The 27,727-nt window shown below is 46.5% G+C and overlaps 1 protein-coding gene across 3 annotated transcripts in view; it reads right to left on the reverse strand.

Moving 5' to 3' along the window:
• PIP5K1B (phosphatidylinositol-4-phosphate 5-kinase type 1 beta) overlaps window positions 1-27,727 on the reverse strand; it is a 311,282-nt gene that overhangs the window by 256,721 nt on the left and 26,834 nt on the right. Inside the window, exon 1 of one of the 3 annotated variants that reach the window (XM_053205298.1) lies at window positions 21,576-22,200. The exons of the other annotated variants lie outside the window; for them this stretch is intronic. The gene's annotated coding sequence lies outside the window, so the exon portion shown is untranslated. Of the gene's footprint in view, window positions 1-21,575; window positions 22,201-27,727 lie in introns of those variants that run through there. 3 annotated transcript variants of the gene reach the window in all.

Consider the following 27,727-nt stretch of genomic DNA (forward strand, 5'->3'; position numbering starts at 1 on the left):
ATCACCTCTGTTATTTGAATACTTTTCTCCGAGCTTTAGCCGAAGCAGTACAAAATTATAAATGACGGGAAGTGGAAGATATAATTAACATTATTTGGAAAAACAATAATCAATCCACTTATCAAATCCAGTAGAATCGCCTAGGCGGAAAAAATCAGAGCCAAAACATAAAATTCAATAGTTTCCTAGGGCACCTGTGTGGCTCAAACATACGACTCTTGATTTTAGCTCAGGTCATGATCTCACGGTTCGTGGGTTCGAGCCCTGTGTCAGGCTCCTTGCTGACGGCATGGCGCCTGCTTGGCATTCTCTCCCTCTCTCTCCGCCCCTCCCTCACTCTCTTTCTCTGTCTCCCTCTCAAAATAAATAAACATTCTTAGAAAATCAGTGATATCCTTAATCTTGAGAAATAACCCACTAAGAAATATAATGGAGATGAAACTCACATTTATCAAGGAAAAAAAGACACCAAACAAACAGGAGTACATTTAAAGAGAGGTGAACAGAAGTTACATAAAGAAAACCATGTCAACTTTAGTGTGGGACACAAGTGAAGACTTCAACTCATGAAATCATGTGCCATCCTTCCCAAGGGGCAAGCTAATTGTAAAGATGACAATTCTCTCCAAAGAAATTCAGAAATGAAATTCAGTTCCCATTACTACCTCGCTGGAGGTTTTCTTTAGAACTTGATAAAATTACTCTAAATTTCCTTTAGAAGAATTGTCCAGAATACTCAATAAATTTGGGGGGCAAGAGGATGAATAACTACTGCACTACCGGATGTCACCCAAATGTGCTCTCAAGCCACAGGAACTTAAACGCGTTTTGTTCTTAGCAGCAAAGTGTTGAAGAATAGTCTAGAACTCAGCATTTGACATTTCAAATCAATGCCAAAAAGATGAATTTTAAATCAGGTCGCTCAACTGGCTGTTCACTTTGGAAACAATAAACTTGATCCCCATCTCTCTTGCCTTACCCAAAAGAAAGTTCAGGTGCAATAACTTTCAAATGTGAAAAAGAAAACCACGGAAGTACTAGAAGAAAATTACAGTACTATTTCTATAATAATGGTGTGGAAAACACCTGGCTCAGCATGACAAAGGCCAAATTCATATAGAAACATGCTATGCGATTTGACAGCATAAAATGTCAATCTTCGAGAAAAGTAAAACTACTAAGCACAAAACCAAAAGGCAGGCAAATTGAACACAGGGCAGAAAAGGAGTTCATAACCTTAACCAATAAAAAAAGTTCTTGTGAATTAACTTAAAATTTTGCTTTTAGAAACAGGCATGTGACATACGACAATTTATGAAGCAATACAAACAGCCAAAATATTCAAACATACCTAAAATCAAATATATGCACATCAAAGCATTTATACAGTGTTTTTGTTATCAACATGTTAAAGATTTTTAAAAAGTGGTCACATCAAATGTTTCCAACAAGCAGGAAACTGGCCAATCTCATTGCTGGTCTAAAATCTAGATAAATATAATTTTGCTGGAGACAAATCTAGTCATGTACATTTAAAAAAACCTATCATTTTTGGGGCGCCTGGGTGGCTCAGTGGGTTGAGCGTCCTACTTCGGCTCAGGTCATGATCTTGTGGTCTGTGAGTTCGAGCCGCACATCGGGCTCTGTCCTGACAGCTCGGAGCCCGGAGCCTGCTTGGGATTCTATGTCTCCTCCTCTCTCTGCCCCTCCCCCACTCATGCTCTGTCTCCATCAAAAATAAAATAAACATTAAAAAAATAAAAATAAATTTTAAAAAACCCTATCGTTTTGTAACCTCAAATGATTCAGTAATTGCATTTCCAGGAATTTATCCCATGGAAATGACTGGACATGTTTAAAGCTTATTTAAAGTATTTTATAACACTTAATGGTTAAATTACATTTCCAATACTAGTAATCTGTACTCATTATACTATGTCTGTTAAAAATGCAACCAGTAAAAAAGTTACAGAAAATGTATACATGCCATCTTAGATTTTATACGTTATTATTCAAATTATTATGTGTATATATATACATATAAATAAATACATGTGTGTGTTTGTTTTTTAAGTAAACCCTATACCCAATGTGGGTCTCAAACTCACAACCTCGAGATCTAGGGTCACATGCCCCACTGACAGAGTCAGCTGGGCACCAACCATCCTAAGTTTTTAAGAAGCAAATTCCAAAGCAGTATGTTTCCTGTGATTCTTTTCTTGTTTTTTTTTTTTGTTTGTTTTTTTTTTTTGTTACAATGAACTTAAAATACAGCAGCATCTTCGTCCGCCCTCCAGATAGGACCCTTTGCCACCTCTTCCGCGGCTATATTAATTCCTTCTGGATCTTTCTCAACCACTATCATGAAAACAGTATGAAGAACAGGTCCGATTTAAACAGAACTTGCAATAACCCCTCATCTTGAAGTCAGCTCAACACCACCTCACCAGCTAATTCCTGACAGGGCAGGTGGAATCAAAAGAAGCCTCAGAAGGATGTCTAGTCCAGTCCCTGGCCCCTACTCCTCCCACTTGATAGGTGAGCTAGCAGAAACTTGGAGAAGAACTGGCTGAAACACACATTGGCTAAGCAGTGGCAAAAAGAAGAGATGAAACCTGGGTCTTATGTTTCTAGAAACGTGATTGGGTTGCCAGAATCTTAGAGAGAAAGTAAGGAAAAAAAAGGAAACGAATCATATTCCAGTGCTATCGCTGATGGGATTACCTACGGATGTTTTCACAAACACTAAGTTTAAAGACGACGACCTGGGAACACAGGCAACCTTGTGCACTGTTGGCGGGATTCCCAAGCGGTGCGGCCTCTACAGAAAACAGTACGAAGGTTCCTCAAGAAATTAACGAGAACTACAGTCAGGTTCAGCCATTCCACTTCTGGGACTGTATCTGATGGGAAAGACAACAGTAGGTCAAAGAGACATCTGCACCGCTGTGTTCAAGAGCAACATTATTCACAATCGCCAAGATGTGGGAACAACCCAAGTATCCATCAACAAATGGATGGACAAAGAAGATATGGTGCACACACACACACACACACACACACACACACACACACACACACACTGGAGTATTATGCAGCCATAAAAAGGAGAAATTCTGTCATTTAAGCCAACACAGTGGGACCTTGGGGCATTATGCTAAGTGAAATAAGTTAGGTAAAGACAGTACTGTATGATCTCACTTATATGTGGTATCTAAAAAGAAAGAAACAAAAGAAAAAAAGTCCAAACTCATAGGAAAAAGAGATCAGATTTGCATTGCTCAGAGGTAGGGTGGGGGGACGGGGATCTGGATGTAGGTGCTCAAAAGGGACACACTTCCAGTTTTAAGGTATAGAAGTACTGGGGAGGTAACGTACAATGTGACTACAGTTAACAATGCCATATGGTATATTTGAAAGTTGTTACGAGAGTATTTACTCAAGGCTTCTTATGTCAAGGAAAAGACCAATTTTTTTTCTTCTGCCTGTATCTATAGGAGATGATGGATGTTAACCAAACTTATCACTGTAACCATGTCACGATATATGTAAGTCAAATAATTACGCACACACCTTAAACTTAAACGCTGCTGTAGGTCAATCAAATCTCAATAAAACTGGGAGGGAAACACAGCATCCTGGCCTTGCCACTAACAATATGACTGGCCCCACCTCTCTGGGCCAAGGTTACCCAACTGAGAGCAAGGTGAACTTCAAGATCGCTAATATTGTATAGTCCAACGCCATTTCCACTGACGTACTACACCTAAACTTACGGCAACACTGAAAACAACATACATTCAGTTCAATCCCGATTTACTGGGCAGCTACTACGGGCAAGATACTGGGATAAATACCAGGGGGAAACCGCATTGGCTTCTATCTATGTCAACAATGTATCAGGGCTGAATTTTACAAACAAGCAAACAATCCCCAAATGTTGGATATCTGAAACATCAAGCTTTTAACACATTTGTACAGTTAAAGAACAGTTATTCCATAGGTACCAGCATAAGATGCCCTATTCTCTGCTGACTTTTTTGAAGAGTAGACATGGGGATGGAGGAGTTGGGGTCTTAGTCCTGGCACTGTCATAAATTCATTTTTTTTAAACTAATTAAGGTGAAATTCATAGAACATGAAAAAAAATTGTTAACATTGATTTTTGAGACAGAGAAAGAAACAAAGCATAAGTGGGGCGGGCGGGGGGGGGCAGGGAAAGAAGAAGGCACAGAATCCGAATCAGGCTCCAGGCTCTGAGCCGTCAGCACAGAGCCTGACGTGGGGCTCGAACTCACAAACCGCGAGATCATGACCTGAGCCAAAGTCGGACACTTAACTGACTGAGCCACCCAGGCACCCCAAAACCAACCATTTTCAAGTGAATGATTCAGTGGCACTTAGCACATCACAGTGTGGTACAACCACCAAGTCCATGACCTCTAGGGCTTTTGTGGTGGTACAGCAGGGCATCCCGTGTATGTTCTGTTCCCGGTCCTGACCATTTCCCAATCAAGCCTCTCCCTCCCTCGGGAACATCTGCAGTCATTCAGCATCACGGAGTAACTTGCTCTTCTCCATCATTTAACAAATGCCTATCTAAGCATCTACCAGCTAAGTGAATAGCCACACCCCTACCTAAGAGACAAAAGTCCATCAATGGAACCATCCATGATCACTGATTAATCACATTTTTTTTTTTTGATAGCTGGATTTTATTACCTGAATCATGCCCTGCCTCCACTCTCTCATTTCAAACTCCTTTCAGGTCATTTTGCACAGAGCACTCAAAGTGTGTCTGGACCCCAAGCTCACGAAAAGCCAATTCACAGGCTCTCGATGTAGACTTCCCTTCTGCAGGCAGGGTTTATTAGAGCAGCGGCAGCACACATTTGAAACAATTACAATTACCACGAATATTTACATACTACCTTAGACATTTTCTATGTACTAACTGGAAAACTAAACTGCCCGCATTTTTGGAGGATTTGTTATGGTCTAGACACATGTCTAAGCGCTTTCGATGCATTATTTCCTCTAATCCTTACCACGGTCATAGGAGGGTGGGGCTTGGAGACATTAAGTGACTTGCCCAAAGTCATCCACTATAGACGTAGAGAACCAGAATTAAAAAGATAATCTATTTGACGTAAATACCAGTGCTCTGAGCTGCTAGGCAGCTCCCATGCAGAATTCCCACGGCAGCTGGGATAAACCAAAGCCCCATGGCTTAACCTTCAAAGACATTCCCAGGCAGCACTGTGGAGAAGGAACAGAGTTTTAGCACCCTGGAAAGACTCAGGTATCCCAATTCTTCATCAAAAGCAGAGGCCCATTTGCAAACGTCAGTTTCAATCCACAAAGACATTTTCATTCACCCCTATGAAGAGTGAAAAATGCTCCCAACCTATTCAAGGTCACGTCTCGTCCCCAAGTGCCTATCCAGAACTCCGACCCCCCCTCTACCCTAGACTGCTTGTTTTCCTAAATTCTTACGACCCTCCAATATACCCTACCATTTACTCATCATGCATATTATTATTATTCTGTGCTCGAACGCAAGCTCAGGGACAAGAGGGAGTCTTTGTTTTATGCAGTGTCCCCCGTGCTTAGAGACACAATGGCCTAAACCACAGTTGGAGCACATTCCTCTTCCTTACAAAAGTAGATGATGGAGCTATTCAAAACACTTTCTAGCATTTCACCAAAAACTGCTAAACGCTGCTAAATATTTCGCACATTTGAATAGAGACGTTGACATGTCTATAAGTGAATTCAACAGTTACGTCATGAAGGAGAAAGCCGTAATTACAGAATAATAGAACGATCACTGACAGATGGAAAGGGGTTTTCTTGTTGTTACAGCTCACGGACCGGGATCATAGGAAGAGTTCAGCGAGTTAGCACGGCTGACAGGCGATCCGAGCGCGTAAGCTCAGCCACGATTCCTCAACTCTTAGGCACAGAGTTGGGGAGCAGTGGGGTGGGAAGGGGCGGGTAATGAAAAAAGCATATTTAATTTCAAACCCTGATCTTTGTAATAGAAGTTACTCCATGGAAAAGGTTTTAAAAGCCCATTATTTCTATAAGGGAAACTACACAAAATAGCGTGATAAACGGGTGCGGCGGAGCATGCCTTAATAATGTAATAATTTTCACTTATTTAACACTTTACTAGGTACCAGGCGCTATTTTGAGGCCTTGGTGTACGTTATCTAATGTGCTTACCTTCACAACCACTTTGTGAGGTAGATATCGGTATTATTTTATAGATCATGAAACGGAGGCTCAGAGAGGTTGTCTAACCTACTTGGGAACACACAGCTCTTGAGTGAAGAAGCGAAGATCAAATCTAGGTTAGCGGTGCTCAGCACAGTTATTTTGTCCCCCAGGTGCTATCTGGCCATGCCTGGAGACTTTTTTTTTGTTGTTACCACTGGACGGAAGGTGCTGCTAGTATCTGGCCCGGTAGGAATGCTTCTAAATATCCTACGATGCAAAGCACAGCCTCACCACAAAGAAGTATCTGGCCCAGGAGGTCAACGGCGACAAGCCTGACAAACGTAGTTCTGGAGTGAAAACTTTTAACTGCTGCACACAAAGTTCGAGAAACACCATCTTTGATGCAAGGAGAGAAAGGAGGAAAACGAACTGTGACACGCCAGCTAAATGCAGCTACACACTAGCTTAGCAAAGAAGGAGGCGTGTTTCCCGACAACACCTGAAACAAAGCACAACAAGCCTGCTGGCTTCAAACTACACAAACGTACTCCTTCCCACCTCCGCAGCCCAGGAGTCCCCAAAACCAGTACTCCTGGGCTGAAATCAAAGTGTCAGCGGCCGTAGTCCCTCGGAAGGCTCTATGGGAGAAGCTGGCCCTTGCTTCCTCCAGCTTCTGGTTGCTTCTAGCAGTGGCACTCACTGGCTGGTGGCCGCATCACTTTGGTCTCTGCCTTCGACTTCACCTTCTCCTCTCCGTGTCTATGTATCATCTGCTCAGTCTGTGTCCCTATGTGTCATCCCCCCGCCTCTCTTATTAGGAACGCTGGGATGGCATTAGGAACACAGGGATAATAATCCAGGATAGTCTGCTCATCTCATAATCCTTAAGTGGATCACCTCTGCAAAGATTCTTTTATTTTCCAAATAACACACATTCCAGAGACGAGGACGCCGGTCTCTTTGAGAGCGATTTTTCAGCTCAGGACAAGGGGGTGACAACATGTCCGCTGACCCCTGAGGGACCTCAGGTCATTTGCCCAAGGACCAATAGCTAACAAGGGGTGGAGGTGAAATTCGAACCCAGCTGTCTCCGCCTCTGAAGCTCATGTTCTTCTTTACATCACTCCACCTACAAAGGCCGAAGAAAAGATCTTAAACCAGCAAGTCCCAGGCTCTGAGTGGGAACCAACGCAAAGAAACTTAAAAACATCAACAGGTGCTTTAAGCACTGCCAATAAAAATCACGAAAGCACAGATTTTCATGATGCGAGAGTCTTGAGAATGTTTGTATCCATTATATTCTTGACATAATTTAGCGCACATCTCTTATCCCCAAGGAGCTACCTTCTTATCCAAAGAATTACTTGTAATCCTTACAGAAAATGGCCTACGGCTTTCTTCCTGAGTCTTGCTGTAGTAATATGCAACTGATTATGGCTTTACCTGCACATGCATCTTTAAGATCTGCACGTTATTATGGGTTGAAATCCCAAGCTTACTGAGATAGAAAGGCATTGCCAACCAAGAGAAGGATATGGTGGGTCTACAGGGGGTCAGTGCTGGAATTTTCAGAACCCCATAAAACTTGTGACATTAAGAACACTGGGTATGCAGCCGTAGAAAAGAATAGAGTACGGATATCTACTACAACGTGGGTGAGTCTTGCAAACGTACGCTAAGCCAAAGAAGCCAGACCCAAGAGGACCCGTATTGTGTGATTCCATTTCGATGAAATACCCAGAACAGTTAAATCCACAGAAACAAAAAGCAGATTAGTTGCCCAGGGCTACACGGAGCAGGTACTAGGCAATGGCTACTTAGTGACAGGTGGTTTTATTTGGGAGGGATGGCAATGTTTCAGAATTAGATAGTGGCGGTCGCCTCTGTTTTTCACTTTAAAATGGTGACATTTTAGGCCGCATGAATCTCACCTCCATAAAAATCAAAATAAATCAGTGGAGGCCTCTACGCTAAGCAAACTTAGCATAGAGTAGACAACCCACTTCTTTACAATGTAATATTAAATCATATTCTGGTTCAGATCTGAGGGTACTAGGACCTGGCCGGGAAACAAGGGTTTATTTCATACGATCCTGGACAGGGCCCATCTACTATGACTCTACCTTTTGGACTGTGACAAGGAGGAGGCTTCAAGAGCTGGAAGTCCTACAAACTCAAAGCCACTTTTTAATTTTCACTAATAACCTAAGATACGCTCGCTGTTATAAAAAAAAAAATAGTCATATCATGCCAACGTTGAAAGTTACTTAACCCCACGGAGAAAAGTGTTACCTCCCACTCCCCTAGCCTAAGGAGCCTGCTTGCATTTTCCCAGGAGATCATCAAATGGAAGGTGCTCGGCGAACTCCGGAGGACATTTCAAATATCAGGCATTATTAGTAGGAGGGTGAACACTGATGACCGTTCAGAAGCCAGCGTAAAGTAAAACGTGGCCTTTCGTGTGCATTGGGAAGCAGTAATCACTAACCAATGAAATTGGCGGTCTATTACTGTATAATCAACAGACAGTAATTACACAACCGTCAACAGCTGCAGTTTCGATGTGATAATAACCAGATAGGACACACCAGGGAATGTGCATGTCGGAGATAAGATTCCCTCCTCCTGAAGCAAGCATATGCGAACGGCGTTGCCCTAGGGAGTCTGGACGGCCCTGGATGGAGTAAACCTCCTCAAAGGAAGAATGTGAAGTTCTCGGACTTGTGCCTGGGGTTAGGACCGTCTGTGGGGCAACCCGGGGAAAGGAGGAGAGGGGAGGCGGTCGCCCAGCCGACTTCAAGCCTCACACGTTCCTTCAAAATCCAGCTTGTACTTCTCCCTTGGGAGGACGACCTTCCCATCACGCATGAACTTCCAGCTGTGGAGGCCAAGGACAGGGAGGGGATTTGAAACCTGCGAACGTACCGCTTTCTTAGGGCAGAATCTGCAAGAAAAATCCTCGTCCTCTGCACCACGCAAGATGGGCTGTGGATCAGGAACTAGTCTTTTGGTTCCAAATGAAGGCTGCACTTCTGTGGCCTTCCCATAATTCGGAAGCAGTGCTTGAGGCCACAGTCAGGCACCACGGCTGGAGGACAGCTGTGACAACAGGGACGGCAGGGGAGACTGAAGTGAACAAGCCCAGGACAGAACTGGGAGTGCTGAGCTCTGGGCCAGGCTTGCCATTCATCCCTTTGGGGAGCCCACACTTAACTCTTTCCCCTTGGTGTGCTTATCTGTACAATGGGGCGATGGCCCTGCCCCGCTTGCCGAAAACAAAGTTCTTGTTGGAAGGTCATGAGAGTGAGCCGGTGGGGGGAGGGGGGGCATCATTAATGACCAGAAAAGTACACACAAGAAGTTTAGGCTCCTATCAGCATGCCTAAACTCTGCGGCCACATCCCACACAACCAAGACCCCAGATGTTAAGAGTTAACATAAAAGAGGAGATCCATTTGGGAAATCATAGCTTAAACCACATTTCCTTTTTTAATTCATGCCTTCATTTGTTCAACAGATATTTAATGGGCACCAACTAGGTAGGTGTTACTGAATAAAACAGACGTGGACTTCTTCACGGGGCTTACAATTTGATGGGAGAGTCTGTAGAATTTTTATTTGGAAAAAATATCATCTGTAATATGGGCTGTGAGGACAATGAAGGGGACAGGGTGCAGTGATAGATAATTAAGGGATGATCTATTTAGGTGGGGGGCAGGGACAAGAAAGTCTTTTCTGGGGCAGCAACATTCAAGATTCCTGAAGGCTCGGGGTGCCTGGGTGGCTCAGTTGGTTGAGCATCCAACTCTTGATTTCGGCTCAGGTCACGATCTCACCAACTCTTGGTTTCGGCTCAGGTCACCATCTCACCGACTCTTGGTTTCGGCTCAGGTCACCATCTCACCGACTCTTGGTTTCGGCTCAGGTCACCATCTCACCGACTCTTGGTTTCGCCTCAGGTCACCATCTCACCGACTCTTGGTTTCGGCTCAGGTCACCATCTCACCGACTCTTAGTTTCGGCTCAGGTCACGATCTCACCGACTCCTGATTTCGGCTCAGGTCATGATCTCACCGACTCTTGATTTCGGCTCAGGTCATCAGGTCATGATCTCACTGACTCTTGATTTCAGCTCAGGTCACGATCTCACCGACTCCCGATTTCGGCTCAGGTCACAATCTCACCGACTCTTGATTTCGGCTCAGGCCACCACGATCTCACCATCATGAGATTGAGCCCTGTGTCAGGCTCTGCACTGACAGCGTGGAGGCTGCTTGGGATTCTCTCTCTCCCTCTCTCTCTGTCCCTTCCCTGCACTCTCTCTCAAAATAAATAAATAAACTCAAAAAAAAAAAAAAATCCTGAAAGCTCAGGGGGAGCCAGCATTGCAAAGAAGGAGCAGGGAGCTGGCAGTGAGTTTCCATAGGAAGACCCAGTGTGAGCACAGGCCTCGGAGCAGGAGGGTCAGGAGACGAAGAGGCTGCAGACAAGCGGGCAGGAGGCCTGGAAGCCTCTTCTATGCTGTGTACCTTGTGAGCCTCCAAGAGTGAGAGAGAGGATAAGCACTGCCTCCCAAAAACGTATCCCAGGATGCTAACAGGGACGTGTCAACTAAGCCACCAGGTTAAGATGGCTATCCCATTCCAAGGTGAAGAGCCAGGCCTGGATGCACTTCTTCAGAAGACAGAGCCCCAAACCAAGTTCACTGCTCTTGAACTCACCCAGAGCGAGGGTGCAAACGTGTCAGGCTGCAGGTGGCTACAAGGAGGGAATGACTGAACGAGTCGTGGGCAGTCTGGTCCCCGAGGGAGGGCCTAAGAAGAGCCGGCTTCCCCATTCCGGTCCGGCAAAGGGCTTCAGCGGGACTAGCTGGAGACACCAGTATGGGAGACACCACGACCTTGCTGGTGACTCTGGCCTGAGAAACCGAAAGCGGGGGATGGGCGGGCGGGCGGGCGGGCTGGCTGATGGACAAGCCAAATGACACAACACCTACCCTGGGAATAGCATGCAATCCCCAAGTCTGTGGGGACCAAGGATGTGCATGTGCCAGGGCCCAGATTCGGATCGCGCCAAGAGCATACGTAGGGGGCTCTGCCAGGCTCCGCCCAACGAGGGCCAAGTGGACGGCAATGGAACCCAACAGATAGGAGAGCGAGTGAGCTTTCCAGAGACTGAGAAAGGAATGGCAACGAGACTACAGAGTTGTACAGCAGCCAAACCAAGGTGGCTGGAGGGAGGAGGTCCCCACAGACAGGATGGCAGGATGTTTCTGAAGAACGCACCGAAGGGCCCCCTCAGGGCAAGATCCAATGCCAAAAACCCGCCACACAAAAACAGCTCTACTGTGACACTGTCTGCCAATACAAACTTTCCTAGGCCCCGTCCCGTCCTTCCCACCCCCTCCCTACCCAGAAGCAAGAGCTACTGAGTGAGCAAGAGAGAAAGCGTCCAACCACAGACCCTTCTCCCAGCAAGAGGCCGTAGCTGGAGGAGGGGGAACAGAATGAAGTTGGGAGGTTTGACTATTACATGGTATTAGATATTTTAAGTATTTGGCAAATTAAGAGGGGACTCTTTATAACGTAAGACGTGTCACCACAGTCATGTGATACGTTTTCATCCAAACAGAGGGAAAATGCTTTCTGCTGAAAAACTTTTTAAAGTTTATTTATTTATTTAGAGGGTGGGGTGGCGAGGGAAAAGGCAGAAAGAGAGAGAGAGAGAGAGAGAGGGAGGGAGGGAGAGAGGGAGGGAGGGAGGGAGAGAGAGAGAATATTCCCAGGCACTGTCCGCACAGAGCCCTATGTGGGGCTGGAACTCACAAGCCAGGAGACCATGACCTGAGCCAAAGTCAGACGCTTAACTGACTGAGCCACTCAGGCGCCTCTCTGCTGAGTAACTTTTAACGGGAGAGTGGGTGATGAAATAAAGTTGTCTTGTGACAGCATCCCACGACATCTGTTTGTTTGAGGAGGATTACACAGAGAACTTTGTCATGGCGGCACATTTCGCGGAAAACAGACTTGGTGAAAATGAGGTCCATCGTGCCCCAGCCTCAACACGGGGGCCACCGCAGTTCCTGGGCTCACCCTGTACCACCTGCATCCCCCGCGGAGCCACACAGAGCCTTCGGCAGCTGTAGACACGGAGCCTACTGACTTCCGGCCCACAGAAGAGATTCGCATCCCCTACACCCTCCTCCTCTTCCAGAAACACACGTGTGGTTCAGGAAGGGATCCCGGCCACCAGGAAGCACCACCGAGCTCAACTCTGATCCTCATGCAACAGGCTCCAAAGAAGTTCCCAATTTTAAGCCTCCTGAGCATGTCCTCGGACGCCACTTAATAGGATTCCTTCCATGGGGATCCAGCTACGAAGCGCAGAGCCTCAACTCATACCCAGCAGTGAACCCAAGGAAATCAAGCACAGGACGGGGGCCTACCTTCCTGCATTCATTCTCCCCTTGCCTTATGTCACGAAGAGCACATCTCAAGAGGGCAGAGCAGTCAAACGTGATCCAGAACTCACCTTCGGTAAGCCGTGCAGAAGTCCCCAATTACAACGTTAAGTATATTTCAGCGGGTTTTGCCGATCAACACACACTGGCTCGCTCTTTCCGTGATTGTAAATATTCGCCAAGTCTCTACCAGGTAAAGGAGATTCGTCCTCGCTCATAAGCCCTACCCTTGTGAGAGCGTATTTAAAACCGAGATAATTTTAAAAGATGTTCCTGGGCCCACTGTCCACTGGATTTTCGGTTCCTTGAAGGCAGGGACTGGGTCTCATCTACTTTTGTGTCCCCGGGGGCCTGGCATGGAATCTGGGACATAAGCGGGTTCAAAAATCCGATGGATAAGTAGTAAGCAAATGAACAAATGAATATCCTGGCTCATGTTTTAAGCTAGATTCATGTGAACAGTGTACATATGTTTTAAGAGAGAGAGAGAGAGAGAGAGGGAGAGAGAGAGAGGGAGAGAGAGAGGCCTGCTTTTCATCATTGTTGACTACCCCAGTCTATTCCCTACAGATGAGCTTTGGTATGTTTATTTGATGTTTATAACTGGATACTTCAGTGTTAGGTTATACAGAAGGTTTCCCTCAGGCTACTCTTTCTACAGATTCTGAGACCACGTCAACTGCCCATTCACTGCCCACTGAGAAAAGAGTGAAAAACCTCCATGGTGGTCCATGACTCCATCTACGAGAATCAATGAGTCGGGTCTCTCAAAGTGAGTAGTACTGCTTTAACACAGATACAGCTAAAAGAATGTGGGCACCTGGGTGGCTCTGTGGGCTAAGTGTCCGACTTTGGCTCCGGTCACGGTCTCGCAGTCCGTGAGTTCGAGCCCTGTGCGTAGGCTCTGTGCTGACAGCTCAGAGCCCGGAGCCCGCTTTGGATTCTGTGTGTGTGTCTCTCTCTCCGACCCTCCCCCGTTTGCGCTCAATCTCTCTCTCTCTCTCTCAAAATAAAAAATAAACATCAAAACATACTAAAAAAACAAATTAATTTTCACCTCTCTTGTGGAAGGACCTTTGGGGACGAAGCAGAGAGAAGGAAGGCTGGCTAGTGCAGGGATGGAGGCAGCAGGCACCAAAGAAGACAGGTCACAAGATTCGGAGTTGGACAGACCTGCGGTCATGTCTTAGCTCCGCTGGGCCTGAGCTTCCACATCTGTAAAATGGAGGCAGTAATGCCCACCTCAAACAAGCACTGTGAGGAGAACCAAACGGCTGGAGGCTCTGAAGGCAGTGGCTGCCACATCAAGGGCGGCGGTTTCATTCGACAGTGGTCTTACGGTTGCGCACACATAAAAGGGATTATATACACCTACCTGCATATTCAAGGACGCTTTCATATACGGGGGTTTCACAACTCAAAGGAGGGGAGATCCACAGCTCAGCTGCTTGGAACTTGGAATGCCTCTTCCCATAGAAACAATGCTAGAAATCACAGAATTTTAGAACCAGAAGGGGCCTCTAAGAGCATCTGTAAAAGCTCCCGCGCAGTGGAGTGGGTCCTACCCCAGGCACCCCCGTGGGTACAAGCCCGCCAAAACCATACAGCCCGTGATGCAGCTGAAACGCTACGCACCAGCAAACAAGAAAGAGAAAACGATTTTAAAATATTCAGTGACTGCGCATCTTCACAGGCTCTGCTGACCTTAACTAGACTGTCTCTCTACCCTGAAGTTCAGTGATGTAGGAAGGGGAGACCTACGCTTGGCACGTCTTGTAACCTACCCTACCTCTCCCCACACCCAGCAACTGCTACAAAAGAAATCTTCCAGTCAAGATACGATAAGAACCTTATCTGCAGCATGAACAACATGCAACAGGCCCGTGGAGGAGAAGGAGATACGTGGGGGAGGGGCGGAGGGGTGTCCAACCAAGGCAGCGAGAAGTGGGGCGGAGCAGGGCACAGGCAGGAAAGCCTTGGTTAGTTACCAAGTTTCCTTCCGTTATCCCCATCGGCCCTGTTTCACCAAGTTGTGCCCAGACGTAACTATCTGTTGAAGACACCGGAGACCCTGCTGGGTCCCATGCGTATGTCACTGTTTAGGAGCCCCCTGTCACCCTCACTCTGGTCCCTGGCTGTGCCCACCTGACCCCCTGCCACGGGCACAAAGCGCTCTGGGGTCTTCCTACTGCTTATTCTTTGGGATGACGGCAAAGCCTGGCTGTGTGTACTCACAGGATGTTTGCAAGACAAGTGTGCTCAGCTTGGAGAGTGCCTGTAATGGGCTCTCGAATAGAGAACATTTGGAAGAGACTGCAGAAATGACCAAGCTTTTATGTAGTTTTACGTAAACACAGCACTACTCGGACCACGCGAGATATTACTCACAGTACGATGTTAAATGAAACAAACATCACTTTATGAAAATGTGCATATGGTATGATCCCACTTGTGACATATATGTACGCACTATGGCTTAGCCACTCTTAGCTGTATCTGTTTAGAAAAAAGACTGGAAGGAAATACTTAAAAAAAATTTTTTTTTAACGTTTATTTATTTTTGAGACAGAGAGAGACAGAGCATGAACGGGGGAGGGTCAGAGAGAGGGAGACACAGAATCCGAAACAGGCTCCAGGCTCTGAGCTGTCAGCACAGAGCCCGACGCGGGGCTCGAACTCACGGACCGCGAGATCATGACCTGAGCCGAAGTCGGCCGCGTAACCGACTGAGCCACCCAGGCGCCCCGAAATACTTTAAAATGTAAATGATGATTTTGTCTGTGTGATGGAAATACGGGTTATATATAGATTTTTTTCCTTTGTAATTTTCTGTATTTCCAAGCCTGGTGAAATGGGCAATTGTAAGAGGAGAGGTGAAATGACATTTAGATACGGTGATTAGATACGGAAAAGCAAAAAAGTCTTTAGAAATGGCCTAATTCAGGGGGCGCCTGGGTGGCTCAGTTGGTTGAGTGTCCGACTTCAGCTCAGGTTGTCATCTCGCGGCTTGGGAGTTCGAGCCCCTCGTGGGACTCTGTGCTGACAGCTCAGATCCTGGAGCCTGCTTCGGATTCTGCATCTCCCTCTCTCTCTCTGCCCCTAACCCACTCGCATTCTGTCTCTGTCTCTCTCAAAAATAAATAAACGTTAAGAAAAAAAAAAAAAGAACTGTGTGTTCTAGGGGTGGCTCAGTCGGTTAAACGTGCAACTTCAGCTCAGGTCATGACCTCACGGTCCGTGAGTTCAAGCCCCGCGTCGGGCTCTGTGCCGACAGCTCAGAGCCTGGAGCCTGCTTCAGATTCTGTGTCTCCCTCTCTCTGCCCCTCCCCCGCTCATGCTCTGTCTCTCTCTCTCAATCATAAATAATCGTTAAAAAAAGAAATTAAAAAAAAAAAAAAAGAAATGACCTAATTCAGTATTTCTCCCAATCTCTCCCAATCATGTAGGTAAAACACGTCTGGACCCTCAGGTGACTTACAAACCTCAAGCCTTGCAACTGATTTGGCAGACAACTTAGCCAAATCATGGCTTGAACTCAGATCTTGTGACATTTATGGCCTGTGCCACTCCCATGATATCACAGTGTCCTAGAGTCAGGGACGAATGAACTTCATAAGGAAATGCTCCATAAGGAAAGAGCAAGACTTACTGTGCACACCTACACTTCTCACTAAATAAATATTTGCCTAGCATTATATCATAGTTTTATGACAGGCAAACAAGTCAGTTGCTACAGGAGCCCCAGTGACTTTGTCACAGCTAATGAACCTGAGTCCTGGTTAAAAAGGTCTTACGCCTGCATTGCACAGAAGCCCACCTCCAGAGACTTTCAAGGTCAAACTGTATCAGAACGCACCCCTATCCTTTGAAGCCAGGCATCTCTGGAACAATTAAGAAATGGGCCATTCTATCTTCTACTGCTGCGAACTACACACATAATAGTCACTTCACTTCCACTCCATGGCATCATGTTGAGCAGATGTAATACAGCAATATTTTTAAGTTTTTTTTTTAATGTTTTATTTATTTTTGAGACAGACAGAGCATGAGTGGGGGAGGGGCAGAGAGAGAGGGAGACACAGAATCCGAAGCAGGCTCCAGGCTCCGAGCTGTCAGCAGAGAGCCCCACGCGGGGCTCAAACCCACGAACCGTGAGATCACGACCCAAGCCGAAGCTGGACGTCCAACCCACTGAGCCACCCAGATGCCCACACTACTTAATGTTTACCCAGTACCAAAAAGGTCTGGAGAGCAGACAGACTGAAAACCTTCTTTAGAAGCACCCACACCTTAAAGGCTTCAGGTACTTCCTATTTGTAAATAGGGAGCTTGTTAGGAACAAGCATCATCTCCAGCCGACAAAAGCATCAGTTCTAAAACCTTTCACTTAAGGAAGAAAATTCGGACATTTGACGCAAGCACGTGTACAGAGCAGCCTGGGGCCACACAGGAGTGGCTTTCCATTTCGCTCTGCTTATCTCCAGCTGGCTGGGCTGGGAGAGCTTTCTAGGCAAAGGGGGTGGGGACATGGCCTCCAAGGACACAGGAGCAGAGAAGGCCCGGCTACAGGTGGCAAGTTGAAGAATTTTTTCAGACAAGCATACAGACTCCCGATGGGCTAACCAGAAACATAACGCATGAACCCAAGATTCACTTATGGCAGGCAGGGAGAGAGCATGCCGGAGCCTGGACAATATGCCCGTTGCCTTGCCGCCTGGGCCGAGCAGTAATTAACCGAGACTTAGAACTTGAAGTTAGCTGCCAAGCCTGGAGCATGCACAGGCAGAGCAGAGCTGGGAGTGCCCGAGTCGAGCTGCAAAAATGCAAAAAAAAAAAAAAAAAAAATGCTGACCGTGGGAAGAATTCAAGGTGGACGAAGCCCCAAAAGAATCTAGGTAAGAGCAGGCTGAAAAAGTACTGCCACCTGAGAGACCTCAGGGTGCGCTCTATTCCTGTCCCCCAAATGACTTCGGTATTGAGGGAAGCCCTGGAAGGAGACGGACATAGACATGTTTCAGCGGAAGCGTGGAATTCTGAAATACCTTCAAGTTTTCACGGAAGAATGTAGTGTGCCCAAGTGGCCTGTCTGCTTTGCAGTCAGTCAAAACAAAGGCGACCAAAACGAAACAAGAACCATGTGGCTTTGGGCCTCAATCACAGACCTCAACTGCGAGAATTTAAGTAAATAAGACAAAAGAAGCCAAAAGGCTAGACTGTACGAAGGTGTCTAAGACGTCATGTTCCATAAAAGCAGAAACACCGACGCTGGGTCATATCTGACGACTAATGATAGGGAAGAATTTGACCAGACACACAAGGAAACCGCTCAACCCCTTTAGGACTGATAACATGGAGATCTGCGTTGGGAAGATAAAACGTGAGGCTTAAAAATTCAAAATTAAATGTTCATGACGGATACGGCTAAATCAAAATGGTGGTGGCCAGGGAGGAAGCTGGAGGAGTCTGTGATCGAGAGTAGATGTTGACCAGGATGGTCTGAGGTGCCCCGATGGAGGACACAGAGGCTGAGGGCAAGTCCTCCTTGGGTAAAGGGTAAAGCCATGCAGAACCAGTCAAACAGAGGCTCCAGCTCATTCTGAAATCCCAAGGGGTGCGTCTGAGCCCTAAACAAGAACAGATGTTGGTCTTGGCTGGTTGATCGAAAGGGGTTCAAGGGTAGTGCTTAATTAACCTTGGATTGAAGGGCTGAAAATAAGGAGTCTCATAGGACCCTGAAGGAGGGAGATCTGAAAGGACTTGCAGATTGAAAGTAAATGGAGCCCTTTTCACACAGGGCCTGTAACACTCTGTTTAATCCAGAAACATCTGGAAGGTTCCAATTAGTCTAGAAATTTGGTCAACTCGCCGAGGAGCACGAGGACCAAGTTGTAAGTGCCTGATGACCACAGGAGAGCGGGAATGGGGCAGAGGGATTAAGGTCACCCCACCCCCCTTCCGTCCCCACCTTTCAGATAAGAAAACTCACACCCAGAAAGGCGAGGCCAACTGCTTGCCCAGGATGACAACTAACTCTCTCACGGCAGTGCCAAGGTTAGCACCTGGATCTTTTACTATCATTCCACCAATTTTCACATTATTCCGTGCTCTCACATGAACCATAGGTAGCACCCAGCATTCTCCCATCAAACAGGAATTAAACTTGTTTTTGCTAGAAAACTATTACTGCTTTTATTCTTAATTGAGGGGAAATTCAGGAAAGCCATAAAAGAAGGAAAATCAACTGCAGCTTCATTTCTCAAAGCAACCTCCATTTTTAAGAAATTTTCATTATTTCTGTTAAATATGGTTTAGAGCCATTGTCATAGTTGGACAATATATATTTCATAGCGTGACTATTTATTCTACTGGTTTATTAGCTGGCCCACTGAACTTTGTGTCATCAGCCAGATAAAATACAGGGCTTTTAAAGATTTCCATCCAAGTCCTAAGGATCTTTCTTACATGGGGGCCAAGGAAAAATCTGAAGTCCTGCCTCTGGGGACTTCCTTCCAAGCTGTCACTCAGTCGTTAATTGAGCTATGGCATCTGAATAGACTCAGCTGTGAACTTACTGGATTGTTTTGCCATCCTCCAACCGCTATTATGTGCGTAAGGAAATGTGTGAAAGGTTTTTGTCAAATGCTTCCACGTCTATGGCTCTCTCTCGCTCTGCCAATCTAGAACACTTCTCGAAAAAGGCAGCTGGGGGAGCCTGGGTGGCTCAGCCGGTTGAGCGACCGACTTCGGCTCAGGTCATGATCTCATGGTTTGTGAGATCGAGCCCCGCATGGGGCTCTGTGCTGACAACTCGGAGCCTGGAGCCCGCTTCAGATTCTGCGTCTCCGTGTCTCTCTCTGCCCCTCCTCCGCTCGCACTTTGTCTTTCAGAAATAAATAAACATGAAAAATTTTTTAAAAAGGCAATGTGATCAATTAGTGACTGCACATTAGTAAATTTATGCTGGTTTCTAGGGATCAATACAATCTCTTCTATGGGTCTGCAAATCACGCACATGCATGGTAATCCAGAGTATTTGCAAGGGAACGATTCATACGCTGACGTGTCAGGAATTAAACTCCTTCAAAAGTTGCACAGAAGAACATCTGCATGTTTCTCAACTTCTGAAATGTCTCCCCCCTGCAAAATTTATTCAACGATCACTGGCAGTGTCTCAAAGGTGGTAACTTCTAACTCCTTCGACACCTCCAGATATGATCTAGTAGGTCCTAGAGATCTGAACTCCTTCAGATTAACTAGATGTTCTTTCACTGTCTTCTACATCCCCCTTAATTCTTCCCTTTTCACTGTGAAGATCATTTTTCTCTTTGCCGGAGAACTGGACGCAAAATAGGTCTGTATGGGTCATGTATTAATGTCAGCCTCATCCTCTCATTTATGCAATAGTCTCTCTCTGTCTCCATTCTTCCAGCTCCAGCTATAACTAAGCAAAACAAACTAAGACACTATTTTCAAACTACAAACGACATACCACACACTGTACAAACGACATACCACACACTGGACATTCTCAAACACACACCTGCATGTAGGCCAAAAAGGTTCAACCTGGCCAGTGAAGAAATTAACACAACAACGAAATGTCATCTTGTAGCAAAAGCCATGGAAACCCACCTTTCAACAGCATGCTGGTGAGTTTGCAGGGAAAACGGACCTACCCGCTGGACCTAGGATAACGTTAACTGTGCCTCTGGAGGGCAAATACACAAGATGTTTGTGCCCTTTGGAAACCAGGAAAGCTACACCTGAATGTTTATCTTAAGGGACTCATTCCGAAATAAATCTGAAATAAAAGAAGGTCCAAGTAAACAAATATGCCCCTCAGAAATATCATCATGGCCCCAAACAGTCTAAATATCCAATAGATACTGAGAGAGTAGACAGTCTAAATATCCAACAATGGAAATGGTTAAATGAACTACAAAACCTCAACCACAGCTGGCCAAATAACGTCCCCTCCCGAAGATGTCCAAGTCCTGACCCACGGAACCCGTGAATATGTGGTCTTACGTGGTAGAAGGAACTTTGCCGACGTGATTCACTTAAGGATTTTGAGATGGAGAGATCACCCTGGATTATCCAAGCAGGCCCAACACATCACAAAGGGCCATGCTAAGAGGCGGGCCCTGCCTGGGCCAGAGCCAGAGAAGGAGCCGTGACAAGAGAAGCAGAGGGGAGAGACTCAGAGATGAGACTTGAGGTTGGTCTGTTACTGGCTTTGAGGACAGAGGAAGGGGTCATGCACCAAAGTACGCGGAGGCCTCCAGGAGTCGGAAAAGGCAAGACAACATTCTCTCCTAGAGACCTGAGCAGGGACACTGTCTTGCCAATACCTCAACTGTAGGAATTCTGATCATCAGAACCGTAGAATACCACATCTGTGTCCTCGAAGTCACTACACTTACGGTAAATTTTTACAGCAGCAACACTAATACACGACCAGGCAGCCACTAAAAACGATAAAACAGAGGAGTGTATGGCAACAGAAGAAAATTGTTAACACGCACAGATGGGGAAATGGCAGGCATGGCGATTATTACTCTGTGAAATACATACAGATAGACTGAGGTTCTGGGGCACCTGGGTGGCTCAGGAGGCTAAGCATCGGGACTCCTGATTTGAGCTCGGGTTCCTGACTTCAACCCCCGCACTGGGCTCTACACTGACAGTGTAGAATCTGCTTGGGATTCTCTTTCTGCCCCTCTCTGGCTCGCTTGCTCGTTCTCTAAATAAATAAAGTAATGAAAAAAAAAAGATTTATAGGAACAGTTGAAAATATATCAATAGATTAAAAGACCTCGTAACCGGTCCCCCCACTTCTGCCCACAAGCACCGAAGACCCAGAATGGTCCTTTTCAAATATGGAATTAATTACCTTACTCCTCTGCTCAAAACCCTCCAATGGCTTCTGTCATCGCAAAGAAAAAGCCCAAGTCCCAAGAAGAACATACAGAGCCCAGGTCCGTGGCAGCGCACGGCTCTGGGAAGAGGCACCCACGCGTACTTTACGTGACTGGCAGTGACCTCCACCCAGGCACGAGCCGGCTCCTACTCCCTCCGGCTCTCCGAGCTTCCCGCCTTTGCTCTCTGCCTTGCTGACGCCACCTCGGGCTCACTGGCCAACTTTCTATTCCTAGAACATACCAAGCACACTCCTTCATACTTTCCACACGCCCTGCTCCCTCTGCCTCAAGTACCATATCCAGGGGTAGGTTTCCTAGGACTAAGGGCAGGACAGGGCCGTCTCCTGGATCTGTTCTCCAAACACTTACATCATCTGTAAAGAGGTGGGTATGTCTATTCCCCTACAACCTCACCAGCACTGCCTTTTATCACTTCAAGGTGTGTTTGTTACAAAGTGATAGTTCAGTTTTGTGTTCACTTCTAGTTTGAACATTGTGAGCGTGTACGACTAGAAATAACACGCCACACACATTACACACTGGGATACCTTTTGGTGTCATCTGTGTAAGAGAATAGTGGGGGGGCTACGTCATCTGTATTTTAATGCCTCATTACCTCACTTCCTTCCAGTCGCTGCGCAAAGGTCACCACCTTATGAACGAGGCTCTCCTTGACGACTTTATTTTCAATAAGAATCCCAGCGCCCACCTCCCAATTCCCTAATCCTGCTTACTTTTCCCTGTGGCATGTATTACCATCTGTCATTCTAAAAAATACCTCGTTGTTATACGTCTCCTCGAACTAGAACGTATACTCCTTAACAACACAGACATCAGCAGCTTGGCCTATTGGGGTGTTCCTGGAGCCTAAGTGAGTTCACACGGTGGGTGTTACAGAAATATCTATGTGTGTGTATGTGTGTGTACATATATATATATTTAATTTTTGAGACAAAGAGTGAGCATGCAAGCAGGGCAGAGGGCAAGGGAGGGGAGGGAGAGGGAAAGAAATAGAGAAAGAGAGAGACAGAGAGAGAGAATCTGAAGCAGGTCCCACGCTCAGTGTGGAGTCTGATGTGGGGCTTGATCCCACAACCCTGGGACCATGACCTCAGCCAAAATCAAAAACGGGATGCTCAACCGACTGAGTCACCCCGGCGCCCCCATGAATATTTGTTAAGGGACTCGCTTAAGATTAGAGAGGACTTCAGAGAAATGAAATATGTAGCTTGGTTGAAGGTGAACTGTACCCACTTCGTTTAGTGCTGTCATAATACTGTTTTCACAAAACACCAGCCAAGTAACTTTTAGTGATGCCTTTCATGGAAACTCCCTGTTCAATCACAAGTCTTCTGCACAAGCCTTTTAAAAATCAAGTTAGTCATCAAGTATCCTCTGAACCCAGATGCCGTCTCCCGTCTGTCTCATCAAGTTTCATAGTTTTTGTGCAACCAGAATTCCATTCTTCAGAAACTCTCAGCCCTTTTGGGTCACATTTCCCTTAAAATCCATGAGATCCAATGTATTTCCACTGAATGTTTTAAATTCCGCCCTCCTAACACCCTAGTCCCATGTCTCATGACCACAGTTGTTCTTCTGTTTTCAGATTCCAAGAGATTCAAGACAGGAAACACACAGGACGAGCCCCAAGTGCTTAGAGTGTCAGGAAATAAGGAGGTGCGAAAGCAAACAAACAAGACCCCACAATGATGGGGGGCACGTCAGGGATACAGGAATGAACTGAAAAAGGAAATAAAAATGGGGGCCAAAGCTACGACAACATAAGAAAGTAAAGCAGTATCAGATTATAACTCAAAGTATAACATAGAGGAGGCCACAGAGACATAAATGACTGAATAAATAAATGGGGGGATGGGGCGACTAGGTGGCTCAGTCGGTTAAGCATCTGACTTTGGCTCATGTCATGATCTCGCGGTCCACGAGTTTGAGCCCCGTGTCAGGATCTGTGGTGACAGCTCAGAGCTTGGAGCCTGCTTCGAATTCTGGGTCTCCCTCTCTCTCTGCCCCTCCCCTACTTGCGCACACGCTCTCTCTCTCTCTCTCTCTCTCTCAAAAGTAAACAAACATTTTAAAAAAATTTTAAAAATCAACAAATGGGGGCAGAATAGACAAATCTCCCATGCAGAAGATTTCCACATTCTTTCTTTTTAAAAATATTTTAAGTAATCTCTACACCCAATGTGGGGCTCAAACTCACAACCTCAAGATCAAGAGTCAAGTGCTCCACCGACTGAGCCAGCCAGGTGCCCGAGAATTCCATATAATTCTTACAGAAACTCTTCCTTCAAGGGAAGGACCGTAACTTCCTACTTTTTAAAGTGTGGGCTGCACATAGGGACTTCCTTCCAAACAGTACAGTGTGGAAAGGCGGAGGAAAGAAAGAATAACTTTATGGTGGAGAAATCTGACAAACACTGCGTCACCCAGGCAATCAAGATCAACATCACAGTGATGTCATGTTAATAGGATATGTAATCTTGCTATGATGTGATGAGAACAGCACATTATCTCTCCAAAACACCTTACCCTGGGTTAATCATGAGACAACATCCAACAAATCCCAACTGAGGGACATTCTGTAACACACCGGACAGTAATTCTGTCAACTGTCAAGGTCATCAAAAACAAGAAAAATCTGAGATCCTGGCACCGTCGTTAGGAACCATGAAGACACGACAACTACATGTAATGTGGTATCCCAGACGCAAACTGGAACACAAAAAGGGCAGTCGGGAAAATCAGCAAACGTGAATAGAGCGCACACTTCAGTCGATTATAACGCAGAGATGTTGGTTCAGGAATTGGGACGCGGGAACCGTGTTCATCTAAGAGCGCTGCCCACACTCTACGCTGTAGTCTTGAGAATTCTCTACATCTAAAAAAGTTCTAAAGGGTTCACTGCAAGTAATTCCAACAGATCATCAGCACTGTCTTCAAAGGTTCCTCGGTCTTCCACATCCTACAGTAATTCTTCCTGAGTGGCCAGTGGTAAGTCCCATGCAGGGACTTCCCCCGTTGTATTCTGCCAAGTGACTCCAACAAAACCAAAAGGTATTGGACTTTGGGTCCACTTAGCCACCTGGCAGATGCTGAGACAATCATCCCTACTGCCTCTTCCACTTAGGCAGCTGGTGTTAACAAACTCCCATCAGCCTCAGCCTCCATCTGTCTGCTTAGCAGAAGGTTCCCGTGACAAACTGACAGACTTCCCTCCCACCCCCTTTTAACCTCACCCAATGCTATGTAGAATGGCTTCTCCATTAAATTATAGCTTGGAGATAAGCCCATTCTTCCTTGTTTATCAATCCAGTTTCTCCTCTGGCCTTCCACAGACTGGAGAGACAATCCCATCCCTTTGAGAGTCTCAGGGCATTTGAACAGGAAGCCAGGGGAGCAAGTATCAGTCACCACAATAATAAACAAAAAAAGCACAGGGAAAAGAGTAGGATCTTCTCTATCTAGTCCACATGACATATTCTGGAATCACCTGCCTGCTATCCTTTGGTCCTCAGTGGCCAAGTTCCTAACCCAGCCGTAGAGACAGGTCACGTGGAGCTCTGAGCCTTTGCTCTCGCTGTCCTTCTCCCCTCCCCCTCCCCCATTTGGGACATGTCCCTCTTCTCTGGTCATTCTTCCAGCTGCAGTAATCCTGCGTGCCTCCCCCACTGGACTGATCCTTCCCTTCTCCCAACGCTCGGTAACCCCGTCTTATTTCGCATTCCTGGCCCTGCTGGTTGTGTTTCACGATCTTACCTCCTCACCTCCACTCTGAGTTCCTCCATGGGGTGAAACTCGTCTACTTTTCTGGTTACCTTTGGCGCGCTGATCATTCTAACTGTCCAGTCAACACCAGCAAACATTTGAGGGCTTCTCAGACAATCTTCCAAAGAATCCCACCTTACAACAACTCACCGACAGAGACACACAATTACCCCCATTTTATAGCTGAACATGCTGACGAGTGAAGCAGTCGAGTGGCTTTCCTGGGGTCACATGGAAGAAACAGAGGCTGAATGCGAATCCAAATTCATGCTCTTAATCACCGCAGCACATCTCACTGCATCTTACCAGCTAAACGATCCCTTACAGAGTCTAGGTATTTTAGTAAGTGGTGATCTCAGAAGGAAAGTTAAAAACCCTTGGTCTACAGGCCCCAAACTGACTGAGAAAACGTTTATCCAATTGTGCCCCCCAAACCTAAAAGTCACATAGAATGGGCTTACAGCAGAGACAACGGGACTCAAGGAAGAGAGCACTTGATTCAAATTTCTTTAGGAAGCACCACGGTCAGCCATCGTTCTTCACACGTTGGCCAGTGCGAAGGACCGAGGGACACACGCTGGACAAACAGCGAAAACTAAGACAGGCAAGGCTGTAGCGTTTCGACTGCAATGCCAGGCTAGCTCACATGCTTCGAGGAGACGGGGCAGAGACAAGGCATCGGGCCAGAGGAGTAACCAGCCCCCAGCACCGTGCTGTGTGAGCACGTCCAACATAGAGCAAGGTTCTCTCCAGCCATCTGCTTCCCATCTCCTGCTGGCAATTTTGTGGTTGGGTGACCAGCTTCTTACATGATGTCTAAAAATAAGTGAGCGCCAATTCAATTACCCAAGTACATGAGTATTTACGGTCACCTTGTGGCCTACACCAAAATCAAACACCCTTCCTTTCTATTACAAGGAGCAAGGTGCTGGCCTCCCTCCGCAGGTGCGAAGCATCAGAATTGGTCCGAGGCTCCAATTTCCTCATGGTCACCACCAGATGACAAGCTTAAAGAATGCCCGACCCTGGCGGCAGCCATCAGTTGTAACGCCCACTCCACGCAGCCAAGAATTACCAGGCTTTGCCAAAGGGGCGGGAGCACCTCTCTACTCTGCTGTGTTCCTGACGTCTCTCTCAGGCCAGGGGCTACTTAACCCTGAGCACTCCCAGAATGCCTCGCCCGGGGAAAAACTACTGGCCTTGCCGCACCTGTTAGATGGGTTAACTATTTTCTTTAGGCCCCGCTATCTTCGGTTTACCAGACCCAACTGACTGCCTGGCTTAGCTATCAGACTGGAGACCAAGTGCCCCTCTTCTGAGGTCCTTTTCACCAACAGGAGGTGGCCACACTTGGGAGCTTCGGAAGAAATATGAAGACCACGTGAGACGTACCATCGCCGCTGCCCAAGTGGGCCGAAGGGGATCTGGCAGTGGAGCCTAAGTCAGAAGTGGCAAGGGCATGAATTTCCTTCGGATCCCAGATATGCCAAACCCCGGATGATTCGTTTCAGAAACTCCTGAACAGGACTTCGCCACAAGTAAGTGCAAGTGATCCAGGGGACTCCATCCGTCAACATGATTCTGAGGTCAAGATAACCGCTCTGGACATTTTATTTCCTAAAAAAATAATCAGGCAACCCTCGTTCCTTCAAGGAACTTACAACCCCGCAGGAAAGAGGAGACATGCCTGCAGATAACTGGAAATACACACCGGAGAATGCTAAGTCCGTAAGCGCGGTTTAAAGAAAATGCTTATCTCCTCCACCCCACTACTGATTCCCCAGGGTCACAGGAAAGATTTCGAGAGCTTCTAGAAGCAACTCCCTCTTGGCCTGGTTCACATAGAAGCACAGGAGCCCCGGAAGCGGAGGATGAGCTGGAAGGTGCTGGAACCCGGCTCGCTCCTTTCCTCGTCTCCTAGTCTCCTTGCCTCCACGTTATAAAAAGGCTTGCAATCTGTTTATTATGAAATACTTCCCGAAACACTGCAAAGAAAAGGCCATGTGCACAAGCAAGGAGCATAATTCTAACATTTTAACACTTTTTGAAGTGCAGCACTAAGAGCAACTTCTATTTTGATTTAAGTGTTTTTATTTATTTTTGAGAGAGAGAGAGAGAGACAGAGTGTGAGCAGGGGAGGGGCGCAGAGAGAGAGAGAGAGAGAGAGAGAGAGAGAGAGAGAGAGACATCACCCGAAGCAGGCCCCAGGCTCTGAGCCCAACCTGGGGCTCGAACTTGTGAACCACGAGATCGTGACCTGGGCTGAAGTCAGGCGCTCAACAGACTGAGCCACCTGGGCACCCCTGTAAAAGCAATTTCACAGCATGTTGTAAGCCCTTGG

This window comes from Acinonyx jubatus, chromosome D4 (assembly GCF_027475565.1).
Source record: "Acinonyx jubatus isolate Ajub_Pintada_27869175 chromosome D4, VMU_Ajub_asm_v1.0, whole genome shotgun sequence".
In the NCBI taxonomy this organism is placed as follows: domain Eukaryota; kingdom Metazoa; phylum Chordata; class Mammalia; order Carnivora; family Felidae; genus Acinonyx; species Acinonyx jubatus.